We start from the raw sequence: 12,264 nt of genomic DNA on the forward strand, positions 1-12,264 counted from the left end.
TGAGGTGCCTTTTATGGTCTATAAGCTCAGCATCAGAGATCTCTTGGAGTTCCTCATGACAACTTCATATTCATATTATCAGGAAGTGATATCTACAGCTTGAGCCTTTAATACCTTGAGCCAACCAAATCTTGAGGATGTTCTTAATACGTTTTAAGGAAAAACTAGCCTAACTTCCACTGGGGGCAGGGATTAAGATATTGTATTACCCAGCATGACCCTGAGATATATCCTAGCTGTAGGTCACAGGGTGTTTGAGACTAAGTTCACTAAAAATGGTTGTTTGGTAGTAAATAACTCTTGGCTATCCTGGGACAGAGATTTAAGGAGAGATTTAACTGTAACATATACACATTATCTGCACATTTATCTTGGTTATTTCTGTTGAAGTTGGCTTCTTAGTACAATACAGATACTAGCAATCCTGACAGTAGATGTGTTCTGGAAAAATCAGTCCCATTCTTGGTAATTTAGTAGTACACCTACTGCTTTACCTAATTGTAGAGGGCCAGCTTTGGGGAGTTGGAGGGCTTAAGCCAGCCCGGGTCTTACCTGTAGTTTGTACTAAGCCCGACAGCTGTGAAAATCAGGATGTCGGCTCACCACCCCCCTGTCCCGTCTCTTGAGAACAGGATGCAGGAAGGGAGGAAACGGATGGGGTACAGGACAGGACGCAGGAAAGAATGTAACAGACAAGGTACAAGGAAGTAAGGAAATCACTTAATTAGATTTGTACTTTTCATGAATAATAATGTTACTATTGCTCGATCCAGTACTATATAAGCCTGAGCCCTCAGATCAATAAACAGAGTTTGTTCTTCACTGCTCTCCCCTGGCCGGTGATTCTTTCTCTCTTCACACTCGCTGGCATCAAACCACAGCCAGGACACAGGCGCTCCCGGCATTTGGCGCCTCAACAGGGACCTGAAAGGAAGGCTTCCCCCGGCAGAGTGGCCCTGGACAAGGTGGGCTATTTGGGCAACAACAGCCCTAGAAAAGGAGCTCAGGTCGTCAAGAGAAGACGCTAACAAGGTAGGGCGATAATTTTCCTGTACAGTTTTTTATTTTCACCAGGTTAAACGGGGATTAAAAAGAAACCAGACTGCCACTTATCGGGGTCTCTTAAAGTGAAAGTGAACTTAACGAGACTGCAGCTTATTGGGGTCTCAGATTTAAAGTGAAAGCAAACTGCACAGGCGGGAAAGCGAACCGCACAGGCGAACAAACGCAACTGCGGCTTTTCAGCGTCTCCAAAAGCGAAAGTAAACTTCAGAACAAGACTGCCGCTTTTCAGCTTCTCTGATTTAAAGGGAAAGTAAGCCACACTGGCTAAGTTGTGTCCTTTAAGATAGTTAGCTAATATGGGGCAGAGCTCGTGGGCAGAACAGAGAGACAGACAATATTATTTGAAAATGTTCAAATACAGGGGGCACAACTACAATTTTAGCATGCAAATAAGAACATTGTCTTTCTTTAAATTGTCGGCTGCATCTTTGTCATTTCTGTTGAGAACAAACCAAGTACCATTCTGCTACTGAAATCTCTGCATAAGATACCTGTACTGTCCAACCATTGCATTGCAAGTCATAGCTGAAATCAGTCCAGTGTATCACCAAGATTCAATCTGCTGCTGACTATTTTGCTCGCCAAGACTGTACTAATAGCAACGTTGATTACACTAGGAAATGGCAGTGCTCAGTCTTTGTGGTGTTGCAGTTTTCACATATTTGCTATTTTATTGATTATTGTTTAAAAATAATAGTACTGTATGAGAACTTAATGATTGTATCTTGGAATTATTTTGTATAGAAAATATACTTAGAAAAGTAGTTACCATGCTGCTGTCTTGTTCTTGTTAAAAAGACCCATGTCATAAATATTCAGGACATTGGCAGCTGATCACATTTACAAAGTCAGTATATAAGTGAAGTTATTACTCCCTCCATAATGCCTTATGGACGAGCAGGAGCTGTGATGTGAAGCTACATTGTATTTCACATTTTATATATATCTCCCTATTTGATTTTATTCAAGTTATAGTACATTCTGAAAAAGTTGGCCTTAAGTGTGTGTCGTTGTGGCATGCAAAGAGTTATGATGACTTTACATTAAATGTTAGAATTTGTAGTCGTTATGATATTGGAAATTTTTGTTGTTTTCAAGAGTCTCAAAGAAAATTGTATATTAACATTACAAAGGTAAATGTGATATGGCATATGAGCAGACTAACCAAAATCAGTGGTTAAGGGGATTTCATTTTAGATCCTTTTTCATAATCAAAGAAAATGGGACATTTGCCTTATATGTATGTATGTATGTATGTGTATATATATATATATATGTGTATGTATGCATGTGTATATATGTATATGTGTATGTATGTATGTGTATATATATGTATATGTATATATGTATATATGTATGTGTGTATGTGTATATATATATATATATATATATATATATATATAAAGTTTATTGAAGTTAGAGCTAAAATAGCATACTTAATTTTATAGCTTTTGTAGATACATGTCCTTTGCAACCTTCCATTCATTTCCAATCAGTTTGTAAATCCAGAGTTCTATCTTATGGTAATTCTAGAAAAATAAAGCTTATATTATTTTATCTACAACCACCATTTAGATAACTTTAAAATTACATTGGCATTCAAAAAAGAGGAAAATTATTTAAGAAGCTAAGTTATATCAATAATTAGAAAACAAATCAACTTGTTTTCTTAATCAGGTGGGGAGGAAACTTCAAGGGTAGCAGTAAATAAACTCTCTGCTTTAGAAATTTGACAAGAGCAGTTTGTATGTTGAACACAGTCTAATGCACTGTATGTATACTAAAATTTCCAGTAAGATGTAGCTCATAAATTTTGTGAATCAGCTCCTTAGTACTAGTTATAATATAGCTAAAATCTTAATATATTTTACAGTATATAAAAGGCTATAACTTCATAAGTCCTTTTTAATGTATCTTTGATAGAACTTTTAGATTTAAAAAATTTTTCATTCTGACTTTGTTAGAATATTAATAGCAATATTTTTAGGCTTTCATTTGTCCTGGTGGTTCTTTGGGAGGATTTGCAAGCAAATTAAACAAGCAAGAGGGAAAGGGGACATTTATTTGTCTTTGAATATTTAGAAATAGATTTTTACCCTTGCCCAACAAAACCCTCTTGAATTCAGTAGATAACTAAAGAAATTCTTTTGCTTTGCTGCAGAGTTCTACTGCCTAACTCCTCTAGAAAATCCAGCATAAATTTGTCATAGCCTGGTCAGTAGTTAAAAACATTTCAGAGTTGAAAATAATTTTTATTAATTAAACCATTCGGGAATTTTTTTTTAACTACAGATAGGAAACATACTTATTTCTGTGTTTTTTGCCAAGAAGCATAGCCTTAAACACATTTCTATACATACCTGATTTCTTAGCTACTTAAACTTATGCTGTTCAAAACTACTTAATCATATTTAGTTGGCTATTTTTCTACTGAACAATTACACAATGTTAGGGAGAGTCTTATTCTAAAATTCCTTTATTTCATATCAATGTGTGATTCATGTTTTTTAAGTGTAATTACAATGTATGTGTCAGAGTATGTGCAAAAAAAAAGTGGGGGAAAGATGAATATCATATGAAGACAAGCAGATATTTTGGATTAGTTACATTTTTAAGAAGGACATAAGCAATATCATTTCTTGTTTTGCTTTAATATTCTTGGCAATCCAAGACACCTCAAGACTGACAATGGTCCCCTATACTAGCAGGAATTTTGCACAATTTTGTCTCCTATAATATCACTCACTCTACTGGCATCCCTTACAATCCTACTGGACAAGCCATTGTTGAAAGGTGCAACAAGGATATTAAAATCCTCCTTGATAAACAGAAAAAAGAGGGAATAGAAAATAGGGTAAGAAGGAGATTGGATCAGTAATATATACCAAAAATTTAAAAAGGAGATTGGATCAGGTAATACATACCATAAAATTTTTAACACTAGATGATCAGGGACGTACTACTGCACAAAAACATTTTGCAGGGCAAAAGAACAGGTTGTTAGATGAGCAACCAGATGTCACAGTAATGTGGAAGGATCCAAAGATGGATAATTGGGATGGTCCAGTAAAATTACTAACCTGGGGTCGAGGTTATGCTTGTATTTTTCCAGAACATGCAGGAGAACCAGTCTGGGTTCCCGAGACGAACATCTGCACCTGTCAGCATACTGACCAGAGGGATAGAGACCCTGAGCATCAAAGGAAAAACTGGTCAGAGAGACAAGTGGAGGAGGAAGGCGAGACCGAGAAGATGAAGAGCCAATAATAAGATGTTGACTGTCCTTTTTGCAATGATGACTGGGACAGAGTCATGATTACATTGGACTTATATGCCTTACCCCACCTTGGGTTAAACCTGTAACTTGACCACTATACTTTTGTTTGTGTAACTCCCTATTTGCTTTCTAATACTACCAATGTAACTTCTGATCAAATATTGAATAAGCTTCAGGGCGCTTGGCATTCCAAAAATATAACACGGATGGTATTGATCCTCAAGATATTGTTTATAAGCTATTGTACTATATCAAGCAACTTAACACTTTCCAGAATATTTCAAGTTTGCTGTTGCATTTTGTACCCTGATAGTATTCTTGTTACTCTTGAGTTTTCTCCTGATGTGCATCCCACATTCTCAAGCTAGAACAGAAGAAAGGGGGAGATGTAGAGGGCCGGCTTTGGGGAGTTGGAGGGCTTAGGCCCGCCTAGGTCTTACCTGCAGCTTGTACTAAGCCTGACAGCTGTGAAAATCAGGATGTCGGCTCACCACCCCCCTGTTCCGTCTCTTGAGAACAGGATGCAGGAAGGGAGGAAATGGATGGGGTACAGGACAGGACGCAGGAAAGAATGTGACAGACAAGGTACAAGGAAGTAAGGAAATCACTTAATTAGATTTGTACTTTTCATGAATAATAATGTTACTATTGCTCGATCCAGTACTATATGAGCCTGAGCCCTCAAATCAATAAACAGAGTTTGTTCTTCACTGCTCTCCCCTGGCCCGTGATTCTTTCTCTCTTCATATTCTGCCGGCATCAAACCACAGCCGGGGATGCAGGGCGCTCCCGGCACCTAATAATTATGAATCACACAACTTCCATTAGCTTATAACCTCAGAGAAGTTCTGACTGATCTCCACCAATGTGTTAGTGGATTAGTTAGTTAGTTAAATTCCTCCAACATTGACAGGTGCCATTTTCTGTCATTTTTGCCAATTTTCAGGGTGTAAAATAAAACCTCAGAGTTGTTTTGATTTATATTTCTCTTATTATTGGTCATTTGGAGCATTTTTTTCATGTGGTTGTGAATACTTTGCACTTTTTTAGAGGATTGCTATCAAAGTTATCTGTGATTGTGATCACAAAGATTGTGATCAAAGTTATCTAATTTATCTTTTGTTGTTACTTGTATCTCTTGCTTGGTTAAAAATACATGTCTTATCTACAGCTGTGAGAGATACATGATCTGTTTCTCTTCTAGTTTGTTTATAGGATGATCTTTAATATTAAGGGCACATATCCATTTAGTATGTATTGTGGAGTGTGGTATAAGGTGTTGGTCTAAGCCCAATTTCTGTCAGACTGTTTTCTATTTTTCCCAGCAGTTTTTATCAAATAGGGAGTCTTTCCCTAGGTAATTTATGTTTCTACTTTGTCAAAAACTGGGTTGTTGAGTTCTATTGTTTCTGAGTCTCCCTTGTCTAGTTTGTTCCATTGATCTATCTCTATTTTTAAGCAAATACTAGATGGTTTTAATGACTGCTGCTTTATAATATAGTTTGAGGTCTGGAAATGCTATTCTTCTTTCATCCCTTCTTCTTTTCATCATTTCCCTTGATATTCTAGATCTTTTGCTTTTTTAAATGAATTTTGTCGTTTTATCAAGCTTTGTAAAGTATCCTCTTGGTAATTTGACTGGTATAACATTAAAGGTATGAATTAATTTTGGTAGTATTGTCATTCTTATTATATTGAGTTATTATCTTAAGACTCAAGATGCATTAGACAGCCAGTCAATATTTGCACTAGAAATATAATTTTATCTTGACCATTGGATAAAGATCATCTGATTTTTGGCTAATATGGATGCATGCTTGTCAATTGACATTTAGAGAGAAGACCCATTAAGAGATCTGGAAAGAACCTTAGCAATCATCTGATTCAACCAATTCATATTTTTATTAATATCTTTAGTTTTTACATCACCTTCATTTTTTGATATATCTCTCTTCCCTGCCCCAACCAGTGCAATATCCCTTTTAACAAAGAATAAAAATGAAAGAGAAAAAATGCAGTTCAGCAAAATCAACTGATACATCAGTGGTGTCTGGCATGCAATATTCTATAACTTTTGTCTTTAATTTCTGCAAAGAAGGGAAGGAGATGTATTTTTTCCATTCTTCTACTCTTCCAAACCTGACCATAATCATTACACAGAGTTCAATTTTCTTCTTTTCCCATCTACTCCCCCCAAGCAATTTCTTTTATAAATGAGGGAACAGAGGTCAAGAAAGATGATATGACTTGCCTTGGAACAGGACTAGAAATCTAGGTCTAGTTTAGTGCTCTTTCAATTTTAACATCATCATTATTATTAAACATTTATTAAGCACATGAAAAATTCTTCACTGGGAATACAGGGAGGTCTAAGGCACACCCCCTATTTCCAGTTGCTTTCAGTCTAGTTTGGTGAGGGGATAATAGAGCATATCCAATAAAAAAATAACAATAGAAGTAGTATGTGCCAAATTCTTGATTTAGATAGTAAGTGCTACAGGAATTCAAACAAAAAGAAAGTTTCTGAGGGCTGGGGGAGACTTATTAGTGGTTTTGAACTTTGATCTTAAGAGAAGGCAGGACTTTTAAATGGAGAGGAAAGTGGACTCTCTACCTCCAGGGTAACCCATTTGCTATTTCCCAAATTCTGCTTGTCAGGACACATCAAGAATGTTGTGTTTGCTTCTGGGTGCCAGCTTTGCAGAAGGGCATTGATAGGCTTGGAGAGGTCCAGTTGTCTTCAAACATGAGGGAGGGGAGAGATCAGTCTGAAGTATGGGTTCCTGACCTGGGGGCCATAAGTTCAATTAAAGATCCGCAGTGGGGACCCTGGGATTCCAGACAGAAGAATGAAAGTACTGGGAGCTGAGAAGTGGTTGAAATGCCAGATGATAACTTTGGGAGAGAAAAGAAAATAGAAGTTAAATGCTACTGGGAAAGGCTAGAGAGTCAATGGGGAAAGAGTCAATAGATTGGAGTGAAGCAAAGAGGACCCTGTTGAGATCAGATAACATAAATTTATAATGACCAGTCATTAAGTGGCTTCCTTCAGTAGTATTCAGTAGCACTCTCAAAGGAATAAATTGTTACTATTGATAGGTATTAATAAAAAGAGCTGACGTTGAAGGTTAACAAAGCAGTTTTACTTATGTAACTTATAGCACTTGGGCATTGCCCGTGAAATGATTGACTGGCTTCAGCATTTTTTAAGTCATTTTTTTCCCTCAGTTGTGTCCAGCTCTTTGTGACCTTATTTAGGGTTTTCTTGGCAAAGATACTGGAGTGGTTTGCCATTTCTTTCTCCAGCTCTTGAGGACACTAAGGTAACCAGGATGAAGTGACTCGCCCGGGTCATGCAGCTGGTGTCTGAGGCTGGATTTGGACTTAGGTCTTCTTGACTGCAGGACCGATGCTCTATTCTCTGTGCTACCTAGTGTTCAGATTTGGCTGAGAGGTCTCTTTTGCAGTAGCAAAGTTCTGACTCATGTATGTTCAGCAAATATTTGTATTAAAAAAAACATTGACCTTGAGTCTAGGGTTTTATTTAGAAAATAAAATCCCCAGACAATATGACAAATAATAGAATGACTTTTTAACTGAGTCCATCACTATTTAAGAAAATTCTATTCCCCTTTTCAGAGGGCAACTCCTGCTCTGATGGGTCTTATCTTCCCTTTGGGCCTACAGAGTCCCAGTGATGGATAGCTAGGTGGCTCCTCATGCACATGGTTCCTTACTGGGTTGATTCTTCTTCCTCTTTGTGGACGCAATGATGATGCTAATGTAGGCCTCTCTCCTGGTCTAAGTGATGCTGGGCATCTCCATGTCCCCTCTTGATTTCTCTTCTGGAGACTCTGAATTCCTTTCCTCTCACTAATTGAACCTTGTTTCTCTTGCATTTTACTCTGGTATTGGCTGCTCAAAATACTTGGCTCCCTATCCAGACCTTGTGGATGCATAGACATTTCTTTAGATCTCCATATAGAGAAATTGAGTCAATGAGACCAAGTTAGGAGAATAATGGGGATCCAAGACAAGGTGAATTCACATATTCGGTTAAGAATCCCAGGTAAGCCTGTGCATACCTGTTGTGGAGCCTCATAACAAACCTATTTAGGGGGCACTTTGGTATTATTAATCTTAGTTTTACAGAGGAGCAAACTGAGATGAGGAGAAGTTAAGTGATTTTTCTGTGGTTGTAGAGCTAGTTAGTATCAGAAGTAGAATTTGAACCCAGAACTCCCCTGACCTCAAGTCTAGGGTTTGATTAAATGTTTTTTGCCTCTTCCAGTGATTATCCCACAAACATCCACTGTCCACTAGTCAGTATTCTAGACTGTCAGAGAGATACAAAGATTAGCAAGGCATGGTCTCTGCCCTTAAGGAATTACAATCTAGTATGGGAGATTGAGGAGGTATAAAAATAATTATTTTATGGCAGTATCTGATAAACGTGTTGGAGAAATGAGAGATCTTTTAAATGGATAGTCAGGGAAAGCTTTCTGCCTCCTTCCCTCCATTCTCTGCCTTGACCTAATCTCCCTAACTCAGGGAAGAAGGGAGGAAAAAAGGAAGGAAAAAAGAAAGAAAGAAAGGGAAGAAAGGAGAGAGGAGTAATCTTTTCCCTCCCTCCTCCCTCCCTTCCTCCCTTCCTTCCTTCCTTCCTTCCTTCCTTCCTTCCTTCCTTCCTTCTTTCCTTTCTTCCTCCCCTATTTTATTTCTTCCCTTCTCTTCTTCCCTTCCTCCTGTCCTCATTTCCTCCCTTCCCATACCCTGGCTGCCAAACCTGAAGACTTATAGACAGAAGTGCGGTCTTATATTAAAATGCCATAAATGCCAGTCTGGCGTAGGTACCACTTATCTTGGCCTCCAGTGGTTATCTCCTCCCAGAGATAATATATCATATCTTAAGTCTCTCCTAGCTCCTGTCTGCCTCCTCTACCACCCCAGTGCAAGGCTGTCCAAGGAGAGAGGACAGCAGTAAATAAAGCTTTAAGGCAGCTTACAAGGGCAATGCCAGTACTTTTCCATCCAAGACTCTTGAGGGGTATAAAATCTTCTGAACTAGGGAAGGATTGGTCACAATTAGGTTCTGCTAGTTGACTCCACTTCAGCTATCTATCCATGGCCCAGGATATCACCACCCTACCCCTCACATCGGTGAAAGAAGTACCCCCTTCTCATAAGTGAAAGTGATTGTTATAAGGCTGCTGACTAGAGCTTCTTCCTTCAGAAAATCCCTGAACTACTGTGTGTGTCCTTGCAATAAATCCATGCTGCTGCCAACTGTGAGCGGGTAACACCCTTCTCTTGCTGGGAATCCTTGAGCTCACTGAGGCATTTGAGCAGTACTAGGTACTGGTCAATATAAGAATAAGTCTGACATTTGCTTCTCGTACTCTGTTATCACCCCTTCGTGCTCCCAGGCAGGATTTTTTTTTTTTGCAGGGTTAGGGTAAATTGGAAATATCACCTTCATTTGTTTTGGGTGGCTAAGGATTCTAGAGTGGAGCTGGGGTAGGTACAGAGGCAGAGGTAAATGCTTTCTAATAGAGGAGATGTTGAAAATTATGTAAGAGACCAAGAGAATATAAAAGAGGAGGAAAGGAAGAAGAATGGGATATCCTCCATTACACTTAACCATTAGCCATGGTTTTTGGCACTATCCTTGCTCTCTTGCTGTACCCCCAATCTCTGCTTAGCATTATGGCCAGTGCACAGCACAGACATAGTATGGGGTGGTGGGTAGTTCCAGATAATTCTCTGTACAGGGACATACTATCTTCATTTTTGTCTCAGAGCCCTTAATCACAAAGTTAAGCATTCCTTATACACAATCACACCCAAATAAAAAACATTAGCCCAGGCCTCCAATCTCCTCAGCCCTTTTCTCCCTTTTTCCTTCTCCTACACCATCTCCTTCCTAAAGCCTGTTCCATCAACTCTAGCCCTCATTGTTTCCTCTCTCTCTCTGAGCGCCCACAGGTACCTTTGAATCTGGCTCACACCAGATTGTAAAACACTCCATGTCCAAATGCCTCCAGTTTGCCTTCCCATGGAGTTTTAGCAAAAGAAAAAAAAGCAATAACAACAACAACAAACCTTTTCACATTCTAATTGAGCGCTTGATACTGCCCACAGTCTGTACCACTCATTTTGCCAGGCACTTAATCACCTATTTATTGTTAACTGTTTCATGTGTGTTAGTTTGGATTTTCTGGAAGAACAGCTCTTTACAGAAGGGCAAGAGCCATTCCTTGCACTTAAAATAAATATTTTTTTGCTTCCCAAGTGTGTAGTACCATGCTGGACACCTATCAGGTGTTCAATGAATTGTTGGAGAAAGAGAAGGGGAAGGGAAAGGAATCCTCATTCGTCAAATGATTAGCACCAAGCACTTTACAAATATCATCTTGAGATTTTGAGAAAAATAAGAAGGGAAAAGGAAAAAGAGGAAGAGATGTAGAAATAGGAGGTGCAAGAGAGGAGAAGATGGGTAAATAAATTTCTGTTCCACTTAACTTTTTAAAATAGTTATTTGGTTCAAAACACATTAAGTACCTCTTCTGCACAAGGTGCTGTGCTAGGCACAGGAGATAGAGAGTCAAGCACTAATAGTCATTTCTTTTGTGAAGCTTACGTTTTATTGCAAAGAAACAGTATATATCCATGGTGAAAAAAAATGAAGCATGTAGAGTTATGTAAAGTAATTTCAAGAGAGAGAGAGCACATTAACAACTGAGGACACTTGGAAAGGTCTTATGTAGTAGGCAGCACCTGAGCTATGCTTTGAAAGAAGCTAGGGATCCAGAGAAGGAGGGTGATGAGGAGAACATTCTAGACATTAGGGAGCCTTTGGGCAAAAGGCATGGTCTTGTGCCGAGATAGCTAGCACACTGGTTTGTGGGGAACAGAAAGCAAGTAAAAGTGAGTAATATGCATTAAGTCTGTAGAGATAGGCAGGAGCCAGACTGTGGAGGGCTTTAAATGGCAGGCTGAAAAGTCTGTCCTTTGTCCTTGAGATATCAGAGAATCACTGAAGGTTTCTGAGCAGGGCATTGACCAAGTTAGGTCTGTGCTTCAGGAATATCAAGCGGGCACTGGAGAGTGCACTGGAGAGAAGACTGGGAGGAAGGAGACTAATTAGGAGACTCTAAGCAATAGTCTAGATGAGAGGAGATGAGATCATGGACTTGGGTAGAGACTGTGAGTGAAGAGAAGGGGACAAATTTGCAAGATATTGTGGAGACAGAATTGTCAAGACAAAAGACAAGATCTTTCAACATTATGGAGATGAGGGAAAGAGAAAGTCAAGGAGGAGGCACCAGTGGTACAGTTGGGCTACAGTTGGGCACTTAATAAAATGTTTGGAGCTCAGCCAATTGCTGCATAATCACTTCCAGCTAGTGATAGGGGGCTTACCATCTCACTAGACAGTCTATTTCTTTGTTGGTTAGCTCTTACAGCTAGAAGATTCTTCATTATATTGAATTAAACACCTATTTCCCTGTACTTTCTCCACACTACAACTCTACTGTATCACCACTGGTCCTGATTCTGCCTTTGTGGATCTACATATACTAAATCTATGATATTACAACCGTCAAGTGACTTTTATATTAAATGCCATAAATGCCAGTGCAACTTTTCTCCAAAATGTTGGCTCAAGAAGAATCAAATATCTAGACTACCTGATTTGGGGGAAAAGAAGTGGAGAAAAAGAAACATATCAGAATGAATGGCGGAATATAATGGTGGGAATAATATCATTAAAATAAAGACTGTTTGTCTTGGAGTCAGGAGAGCCCTGGCTTTGAATACTGTCTCCAGCACTGAATTATTTTCCTTTAAATTAAATTAAAGAATTACTAATCCTTAATTGTAGAATATGGAAGGAGCATTAGATTTGAAGTCAATTAGAT

Source organism: Phascolarctos cinereus, unplaced genomic scaffold, assembly GCF_003287225.1.
Source record: "Phascolarctos cinereus isolate Bilbo 61053 unplaced genomic scaffold, phaCin_HiC Scaffold_2;HRSCAF=192, whole genome shotgun sequence".
Classification (NCBI taxonomy): Eukaryota; Metazoa; Chordata; class Mammalia; order Diprotodontia; family Phascolarctidae; genus Phascolarctos; species Phascolarctos cinereus.